This window comes from Rattus rattus, chromosome 4 (assembly GCF_011064425.1).
Source record: "Rattus rattus isolate New Zealand chromosome 4, Rrattus_CSIRO_v1, whole genome shotgun sequence".
NCBI lineage: Eukaryota > Metazoa > Chordata > Mammalia > Rodentia > Muridae > Rattus > Rattus rattus.
Window position 1 is genome coordinate 41007941 of NC_046157.1, and position 10913 is coordinate 41018853.

The 10913-nt window shown below is 44.9% G+C and overlaps 1 pseudogene; it reads left to right on the forward strand.

Moving 5' to 3' along the window:
* The first annotated feature begins 1360 nt into the window (after positions 1 to 1360).
* LOC116898322 lies at positions 1361 to 7290 on the forward strand (annotated as a pseudogene).
* The last annotated feature ends 3623 nt before the right edge of the window (positions 7291 to 10913 follow it).

The window sequence follows — 10913 nt, forward strand, 5'->3', positions numbered from 1 at the left end:
GAGTACAACAAGGATGGACCTATGGCTCCATCCACATATGTTGCAGAGGATAGACTTGTTGGGCATCAATGGGAGGAGAGGCCCTTGGTCCTGTCAAGACTTCATGCCCCAGTGTAGGGGAATGTCAGGGCACTGAGGTGGGAGGTAGTGGGTGGGTATCTGAGGGAGTACCCTCATAAAAGCAGGGGGAGGAAGCATGGGATAGAGGTTTTCTGAAGGAGAACCTGGGAAAGGGGATAACATTTAAAATGTAAATAAAAATATATCCAATAAAAGAAAAAAATGTGATCAAACACAATATCAGTAATGAGTAGTAGATTTGAAAAATTCCCTTTACAAAATAGAGAATCAAGTGTCCTTAAATCTGCAGATTTTAGTTGGAGACAAGAAATAAATGAGAAATTATTAGAGAGTTGAGGAATCCCCCTAGATACACACTCCCCCGGAGAGGAAAATAGAAATAAAATAGACCTTTAAATTTCAAGTCCAGACCATAAATATGACCTCAGACATTGTTGTCTACAGATAACATCAAAGTGGTAAGTGACTGACTTGTCTCATTCACCACCCCTCATCTGTGTGCACCTCACCTTCATACCAAGTATTGACCTGTTCATAAAGAGACTAGGAGGCCCCTGTCCCACATGAAGTGAGTGCCCTCTCCCATATAGTGAATGGGCTCTGGCAGTAACTCTACCTTCATGCCAACCAACCATATAACTTTCCAGACTTCTGTTTCCTCAACAATAATATAAAGGGAAGAACAGGTTTGTAATGATTACAATTTGGCATGGTATGATTACGGCAGAGGAAGACAGTTCAATAAGTATTGCTTTGGGTGAGCCTCTTTCTGGAAGAGATTGGTATTTGAGCCGTTAGGCCAAAAGCTAAGAATCTGCTCTCTACATGTAGTGCTGCCCTCTTGGCTAAGGGACCAGACAAAACAGAAAAGAACCAGAAAAGACAATTCCCTTTCATACAGCTAGGGCAGCTAGCTCTGCCTTCCATCCCCGTGTTGCCATTTAGCCAAGGATGCTTTTGATCAATCTGGAAAAAAGTCAGGACAAAGTTAAGTGTTGCTCCCTTGGTGTTACCAGCTCTGGCTGCTGTCCATCTGGAGATAGTGTTACCAGCTTAGCCTGTTTTGTCTGAGATTAAAATCAAGGGCAACTGAAATGTAAACATCCAAAGGAGGCTTTATCTAGACTTGTGCTATAGCCCACAGACTGTGAGGATGAGAGTGCTACTTACTTATACAGGAAATGGGGACACTTTTGTCTGCTGTAAGTGTTTGCACCTAGACCATGATCGCTGTCCTTCTAAAAGCAGCCACAGACCATGATGGTGTCATTCATCTTGGATGCACCTTAAGACCTCGGAGGTAGACCTGACCAAGCTTCTGGTGAAGTTCATACAGCAGATACACCCAGGCGCTGGCGAGATAACAAAGCCAGTACTGCTGAGCCGCTATAATAAACTGTGGCACACTGCACTTGGCCTCCCATCCAAGAAGCACAAGGGTGCACTGGAGACGCTGTTGAAATAATTCTAATTAGATTTGTTTTATCAAACCCAAACTCCCATTTTCTGAAAATTAGATCTGCCTGACATTTACGTGCAAGGATGCTTTTGATAACGGTTTCCTTTTTGGAGGATCTGTGAAATTTTAGGATATGAACTGAAAGTTTAGGATATGAACTGAGTTGTGAGTCATTCAATTGTGCTGCTATAGCTTAGTCAGACTGCTACAGAGCAGAACCCAGATAATGACAAAGGTTTGAAAATTGCTGCTAAGCAGTAGCAGTCTGCTGGTGATGTCTTTTTACATATCAAAGACATGCTTTTATCTGCCTTAAGGGGAGCACCTATTGTGGACACCTCTCCATATATTGTTGGGGCCCTCAGGCTTATCATGCTGGCCCAAGTTCTGGAAATATTTTTGTTAAATGTCACAAAAGATTACACGAAAGCCGTCGTCATAACTAAGCTCGCAAATCGGCTGCAGATCATTTTGGTGATGCTTTCAGTGTCAGTGCAAAGATACGCTACAACCTTGAGAAGCAGGAAGCTTCTCCTAGGAACTAAATGGAACACAAAGTTAAGCAATCTTGAGAAACAGGAAGCTCCTCCTTGTGATTTTTCACTGGTTTTCTCGACACTTTCCAATGACGCCATCCCTGCCCCCTCGGGTTGTGGTTTCTCCCTTTAAATACCCTTTCTCCCAGCCTCTCGGGATCGAACTCCATTGCCCCTTGCTGCTCCATTGTCTCGACCCCAGTGCACTGGTTCCTATCGATAAACCTCATGTGATTACAGCAAGGATGGTCTTGTGTGAATTCTTGGCGGGGGTCGTGTCATCCCGAGACTTGAGTGAGGGTCTCCCCACTCCTGGGGTCTTTCATTTGGGGGCTCGTCTGGGATGGGTGACCACCCTCGTCTCCAAAGACCCACTTGGAGGTGAGATAGCATCTGTGTCTTTGTCTGTGTCTTTGTGTTTTGTGCTGGCTAAACTCTGGGTCTGTATTTGCTACTCTGGGTCTATATTTACTCTCGAGTTCTGGAGTTCTGGTTTTGCAGTCGCTCCCGTCTCAGGCTGAGAGGGAGGCTAGTGTCTCAGGAGAGACGAGAGTGTGAGCGGTAGACGTGCCAGGGGCTCACTGATTGTGCTGCCCTGGGAGACCTGCCAGGAGGTCTGGGGGAACCCCAGGGATGCCTAGGAGTTTCCGGTCTGGGTGCCAGTGAGGATTTGGTGATTCTCCTGGATTGGAGAAGAGACCTGTCCTCCCGGCCATCTGTATTTCCAGAGTGGTCTTCGTCTGTGTGTCTTAGGTCTTTGTTTGTGTTACCACTATACTGAAGTTAGGCTAGAACACACAACTTATCAGTTGAGATTCTGGTTGGGATGAGGTTGGGGATTTAGCTCAGTGGTAGAGCACTTGCCTAGCAAGCGCAAGGCCCTGGGTTTGGCCCTCACTTCTGCCTGTTGACTTCAATACGCCTGAAGGTAGGGAGTGCCAGGTCTACTGTCAGACTCCAATGGTGGGTCTCTGAGGGGTTGAAAAAACACCCCACCTATTTGGCTAAAGTAAGGAAATGATATGGAGAAAAAGTTGCAGAAATTGAAGGGTTAAGCTAAGTCCCTGAGAGAGTTAGTGTGTGGTTCAGGGTCTGTGCACAATAATGGACAGCATTTAGTAGCTGTAGAAGAAGATACAGACAGAGAGACTGAAAAAAAAGAAAAAGAAAAAGAAGACAAAAAGAACAGAAAGCTAGAGAAGAAAAGAGACAGAAAGAGAAAGCTAGAGAGCTAAAGAGAGATAAAAGGCACAGGAGGAACTTATACTGGCCACAGTAGTTAGAGAGACTAGGAAGACAGTACCTGGTAACAGAAGAGAATTCCTGGCTAAAGATCAGAGTGCCTATTGTAAGAAAGGGACACTGGGTCAGGGACTGCCCCAGGATAGAGGGGAAGCCCAATCAGTGTTTTGTGGATACAGGGACCCAACGTTCTATGCTCTTACGCCCCAGTGGGCCAGTGTCCATTAAAAGACCTTGAGTACAGGGGGCCATCAGCAACAAACAACACTCATGGACTACCCGAAGAACAGTGGACCTTGGCGTGGGCCGGGTAACCACTAGTTCATGGTCATCCCTGATTGCCTCTATCCCTTGCTCATGAAAAATTTGCTCTTCAAAATGGCTTGTGTGGGCTGAAATGGCTGGGTGAGGCCATGTGTATGCATATCTGCAGACTGTGTATGTGGAACTTAAGACCTGTCTCTGTGCACCAGTACCTGATGCTGGGAGATGTGTGGCTTAGTGTTGTTCTGCCTGGACACATCACTCCTGCCAGCCGGGCACTAGCAATTATCACCCAATCCAGGACTTAAACTGTGGTAGAGTGGCTGATGTTTTGCCTTTAAATGGAATGTCCCAGAGGATGGGGCTACTGGTCAGCTGACATGAACTAGATTCTCCACTGGTTGGGGGCAATCTGGTCACCTTGCTACCCAATCCTGACCTGGAGCCACTGCAGCATGAGTGTCAAGTACTGGCAGAAGCCCATGGGTGGAGGGAAGACCTCTGCAACTGGCTGATTGACCACTGCTGAAAGCTGAGGCTATCTTGTCCACAGTCGAGAACAGTTCTCTTCATGAAGGTCAGAGATAAGTGGGTGCTGCCGTGATGGACAACACAAATGTCATCTGGGATGACTAAACCTCTAACCCCCAGCACATCAGTGCTGCAGATGCCTTTGCCATCTCTTGGATGCCCTGATGAAGCCAGCAACTGTGAGTATTACTCATAGCCCAGGACATCAGGAGGGAAGAGATTCAGGGGCATGGGGTAATAACAAAACAGATCAAGTGGCTTGAGAAATGGCTATGCAGGAGCCTATCCTGTTTGCAGGCCTGCAAGAGACAGCCACTGGGAACTGGGATCGGACTAAGGGAAGGCCTCACTTAGAATGTATAGCAGAAGAAAAGGCCCAAATTGCTTAGAAGAAAAAAGACAATGGCACACTTGAGAGAAAACTATATTCCCAAGAGAACAAACAAAAGACTCACTTTGCCAAATACACAAATGGACTCATTTAGGAGATAAGAATAGACTTTAAGATTTTAGCCAGAGAGGCAGTAAAAAAAAAAGTATAAGGTATGTCAGTAAGTGAATGCTTAGCAAGCAAATAGGGCAAAGAGTCATAGAGAGTTTAGTGGGAAGTCGAAGTGAACTTCACTGAGATAAAACCAGGAAAATATGGTTACAAGTATCTCCTAGTGTTTGTAGATACCTTTTCAGGAATAGATAGAAGCTTTCTCCACTAAGCAAAAGACGGTCTCCATAGTCATCAAGAAGATACTGGAAGAAATCTTCCCCCAGTCTGGAGTGCCCAAGGTAATCTGGTCAGACAACGGCCCTACTTTCATTGCCAAGGTAAGCCAGGGTGTGGCCAAGTATTTAGAGGTCGATTGGAAATTACGTTGTATCTACAGACCTCAAAGTTGAGGTCAGGTAGAGTAATTAAAATAGAACTCTAAAAGAGACCCTGACCAAATTGACCATGGAGACTGGCGCAGACTGGCTGGCACTCCTTCCCTCTTGCTCTCTTCAGAGCAAGAAATATCCCTTCCAGATTCAGCCTTACCCACTTTGAGATCTTATGGGACCTCGGCTCCTCTGACTGTATTAGATGATGTTATTAAACCAACATGTCATAGTAATAATGATTTGTATGCCAGGCTAAAAGACCTACAGGTGATACAGAAAGAAATCTGGTCACAGCTGGCAGCAGCCTATGCCCCGGGGACCCCTGAGACATCTCATCAGTTCCAGATCAGACACTTGGCTACATACAACGACACCGAGCCCAGACACTCGAGCCTCAATGGAAAGGACCGTACCTGGTGCTGCTTACCACCCTGATAGCCATCAAGTCTCAGCCCTCACCAGCCGCATACTGGCTGTTGGGACTGAGAACTGGGACCTAGAGGGACACTCAGATCTTCAAAAAGCTCCCTAGACTTGCACATCAGATAAGTGGATACATCAGAGACGTGACAGGTGGGGTTACTGTAATGCTCACTTGAAACAAGAATTTATGTTTCCCCTGGGTTCCATTGAGATAGGTCCCCCAATCACAGGTGTGGGGCTAGGCTTGATTTCTATTGCAAATGATGTAACATTGCATATGTTAGTACTCCTAACACTTCTTAGGTCTGAGCCTCAGGGATTACAACTTGTATAAGTTTAGAAGTTCTAAAAGGCAGTCATGACCTTTGTGTGTAGGTTCAGATAGTGTCCAGATTGGAATCCTGATGGTAAAGACTTAGTAAGACACAAAAGAGAGTTGAGAATTACTTAGGGCTATCTTAAGGCTGAGTCTAGGTGCTGCAAGGGCAGCTACAAGGACATCTGCTGTTGCCCTGCAACACAAGGCTTATAGAGAATTCAGAACTGCCATTTATTTAGATATAGAAAGAGTAAAAAAGACTTTTTAGCTGACCTCCAAGAATCCCTAACCTCCCTCTCAGGGTAGTACTTCAGAATAGGAGAAGATTAGACCTGATATTCCTTAAAGAAGGAGGTCTGTGTACTACACTAAAAGAAAGAATGTTGCTTTTATGTAGACCATTCAGGAGTAATTAAAGACTCCATGAGTAAACTTAGAGAAAGGTTAGACAAAAGACAGAGAGACTGAGAAGCACATCAGGGATGGTTCGAGAGCTGGTTTAGTAGATCTCCTTGAATGACTACTCTGATATCTTCCCTTATGGGACCCTTGTTAGTTTTGCTTCTGTTTCTGATTATAGGTCCCTGTGTGTTAAATAAACTAGTTACCTTCATTAGAGAAAGAGTGAGTACTGTTCAGATTTTGATGTTATGCCAACAGTATCATGCTTTAGGAGGACAATAAAACCAATATTATAAAGATACTAAAATTTAGTTCTATGATTAGAACTAGCCACTAGAAGAAGTGGGGAAAGAAAGAATAAAAAAAAAATGCAGCTAAGAAGTCAGAAGTTTAAAAATGCTATCTCACCCCTAAGAAGCCCTAAATACCTCAAATCCCAGACCCTGCCCTCTACCTGAAAGTAGGTAAAAGGTCACTTTTCTTGAGCCTGCTCTCCCAGGAACTAAATGAAAGGACTTAAGATAAGGCCCTTAGATATTCGATTCCCGACCTAGTAAAGATAACAGAAAGCTTCTCCCAGGAACTAGCTGACCATAAAGTTAAATTAAAATCATAGAGAACAATCTTGAGAAACAGGAAGCTCCTCCTTGTGATTTTTCACTGGTTTTCTCGACACTTTCCAATGACGCCATCCCTGCCCCCTCGGGTTGTGGTTTCTCCCTTTAAATACCCTTTCTCCCAGCCTCTCGGGATCGAACTCCATTGCCCCTTGCTGCTCCATTGTCTCGACCCCAGTGCACTGGTTCCTATCGATAAACCTCATGTGATTACAGCAAGGATGGTCTTGTGTGAATTCTTGGGGGGGTCGTGTCATCCCGAGACTCGAGTGAGGGTCTCCCCACTCCGGGGGTCTTTCACAAGGAGGTGTCCCCCACTCCTGGCTGCAAAGCACGGCATCATGCACCAATGCTGAGTGTTACCAGTCCAGCCTGGCCAAGCAGCAGCAGAAGCTTGGAAAAGAGATCCTGACCAGGTTCCGGAACAAATGCAGTGACACAGCGATTGCACAGAAGGCAGAGAGGGATGAGCTTGAAGGATTTGCAGCAGAGCATTCGGGGCAGCCCAGTGCTCTTTCCGTCCCTTTCCTCCCATGCTGAGCATCCTCTGTGACCCTACAGGAGTGCCCCACTGCTATGTTGGAGTGGCTGCTGGCCTGACCCCTCCTCCCTTTGGCTCTTTGATACATTTACCCTTCCCTTTAGACCTTCACGCACACACACACTTTCCCCAAGAGAATATTTGGGCTATCGTGTGCGTGTGCGTGTGCGTGATTTCATGCACATGAAGGCAGAGGAGAAGTCGTAATAAAGGAAATTGTTATCCCTCTTTGCTGCAGTAAGAAGAGGTTCTTGGAAACACAGGACATGAGGGCGGAGCTGGAGGTTGGTAGGGCTTACTTAGCAGTCTCATGAGGCTGGATTAGGAGGAGCTGTTTCTCGTCCCCTGACTGAGAGGATGACTGTGTCGTGTCAATTTCTGAGTGGGAGAGCCATTCCTCTGCTCCTTAGTTGGGAAAAGCAACCCACACGTCATCACTACACAGCAGCCAGTCTCTGAGACGCTGAGTGCACACTCCAGCGCTTGGGACCATGCTCCCCAGTGTAAGTGGGGATGTCACAGCTGCGTTCCCACTTCTGTCCCAGATATCTGCCTTTTTCTAGTCAAAACAGATTAATGTTTTTTTTCCCATTGAGCTTACAGATTTCAAACATTATTCTGTATATATTTCCTAATTTCATGAACAGGATAAAACAACAAACAAGCCTCAGTCTGCTGATGGGAATTTTTAAATCAGTGACTAGTGTATCGTACAACCTTGCTACAGCCCTGTGGCACATCATTTCCAAGACGTGTTCAATTGTTAGTTGGCTCATAATGTAGAGCAGGGCGCAAGCTGAACCAAACCTTTGCAAGAAGAGTTAAAATTGCTGATTTAAATACAGAGTTTAGAACTAAAAGGGAGAGCAAAGAAGGAAAATTGTATTTTTAACAAAAGAGACTTTATTTCTAGTATAAAGTTTATACATTTCTAAAGAATATATTCCATATTACCATACCAGAGATTTTAGATTCCTTTCTGGTTACAAACACTGATTGTATTTTTACTATATTCATTTCTTTTGGGGGAAAAATTATAAAGAAACAAAAAGATTCCTGGTTAAGGTATCCTAGAAATAAAAGTCAAAAGATTCTTATTTTTAAAAGAAAGAAAGAAAAAAGGAATAAAGGAAGGAAGGAAGAGAGAGAAGAGAGAGAGAGGGAGGGAGGGAGGAAGGAAGGAAGGAAGGAAGGAAGGAAGGAAGAAAGAAAGAAAGAAAGAAAGAAAGAAAGAAAGGAAGAAAGGAAGGAAGAAAGAAAGAAAGGAGTAACTCATTCATGTGTGCATGTGCACTGTCTCTAGGTGAGTAGCATTCTCTCTCCTCTTGGACCTAATTGGAGGTGTCTGAGGCTCCTTTAAGAGCTTTAGTAAAGCTGTGAGATCGGAATCCTCTGACACCCATGGCGGAAATTTCTGCCACCAAAGCGAAAGCCCCTGAAACACTCGTGAATGCTAGGACAGTAGTCTAGCATGGCTATGAGCCATTTGAGGACCCCCCCCCCCAATTAGAAGTCTAGTATCTTCTAGGCAAGGTGAAGCCCTTCAGACTCAGAGAACACTTACCAGCAGCATCCCTAGCCCTAAGGGAGTTAACATTCAGACAGCCCATCATGAGACTTCTGTGCCTCCATAACTATGCATGCCAACTCCCCTAGTAAATCTACTCATTTGCATTTCTGACTTGGGATTTGGAGATCCCACAAGCTCATGTTGGATACTTTGTCCCCAGCTGGTGCTGATGGTTTCAGAGGTGACAAAAACTGAAAAGTGAGGCATAGTTGAAAGAAACAAATCATTAAGAATGTCTTTGATTCCCCCTCCCCACTCCCCTTCCCATCCCCTCTTCCACCCCTTGTATGTCTTTTGGGTCTGGGTTACCTCACTCAGGATGATACTTTCTAGTTCCATTCATTTGTCTGTTAAATTCTTGATGCCTTTGTTTTAATGGCTGAATAGCATTCTATTGTGTAGATATACCACATTTCTGTATCCATTTTTCAGTTGAGAGACATTTAGGCTATTTCCAGTTTCTGGCTATTATAAATAAAGCTGAAAAGAAAATAGTTGAGTGAGTATCTTTGTGGGATGGTGGAGCATCTTTTGGATAGATCCTCAGGAGTAGTAGAGCTGGATCTTTTGAGGCATAACTATCCCCAATCTTCTGAGAAACCACCAAATTGATTTCCAGAGTGGTTGTAAAGTTTGCACTCCCACCAACAGTGAAAGAGTGTTCCTCTTGCTCTACAATCTTGCCAGTATGTGCTGTACTTTGAGTTTTCAATCTTAACTATTCTGATGGGTGTAAGGTAGAATCTCAGAAAGAGACAAGGGAGATTAGCTTGGGGGGTTGCAATCTCTAGGAGGAGCCAAAGACTGGGGAGAGTCCTCAAAGGTTCTAAGGGGATGATTCTAGCTGAGATTCCTATCAGTGGGGTGTATGGCCACTTCATATAGCTGGCCAGGATTCCCAGTAGAAGAAGGACAACAACCCACCCACAAAGTCTTTTTCCCAAAATATATCCTGTTTACAAGATATTCAGGGGTAGAGATAGAGCAGAGACGGAGGGAATGGCCAACCAGCGACTGCCCCAAATTGAGACACCTCTCATGGGCAAGAACCAATTTAGTGATACTTGGTTATGCTTGCAGAAAGGAACCTAGCATAACTGTCCTCTGCGAGGATCTACCCAGCACCCAATGGAAAGAGATGCAAAGACTTACACCCAAATATTAGATGGAGCTCGAGGAGTCTTACAGAAGAGTTGGGAGAAAGATTGAGGGACTGAAACAGGACAGGAACTCCACAAAAAGACCAACAGAGTCAACTAACCTGGACCCTTTGAAGTTCCCAGAGCCTGAATCGCCAACCAACAAGTGAGCACAGGCTGAACCTAGCCCCCTGCCCATATGTAGCAGATGAGCAGCATGTGGGTCCCCCAAACAACTGGAGCAGGGGCTGTCCCTGGCCCTGTCACCTGCCTGCCTGCCTGTGGATCCTGCACTCCTAAATAGGCAGCCTTGTCTGACCCCAGTGGGAGAGGATGTGTCTAGTCCAACTTGATGTGTTTGTGGGTGGGTGGACAAGGGTGATGACACCCAAGGGAGTTTCCCCATCTCAAAATAGAAGGGGACGAGGAATTGGGTAGAACTTGCATGAGGGAGTACTACAAGGAGAGGAAGGGCTGATATTGGGTTGTAAAGGGAGTAAATAAATAAATTTAATAAAAAGGGAAAAAGTATGACTTTGAAGAGCATATTTTGCCTCTTCCAGTCTTGTCTTACTCTGCTTCCTGGCCACCATGGAGTGGCCTCCTCTGTTCCATTATGCCCTCTCCGTCATGAAGTAATGACACCTATTAAACTATGAAACTGAAGTTGCGCATGCCAGGAATTCTGTCACACCAACAAGAGAGCTAATGAATGCTATGTCCTTTTAGATCTGAGTTTAAGAGAGCCAATAGAGACCTCACTTCAGTGTGTTAAGGATTGCTTTAGGTAATGTGTTAAATCATTCAGGATACTACTTGTCATGTTATTTAGTAGTTTTCATTAAGTGATGGGTATTATACAGCTTAATTACCTGAAGAAGGAAGTAAGATTGGAGACAAGGACTTTTGTTTA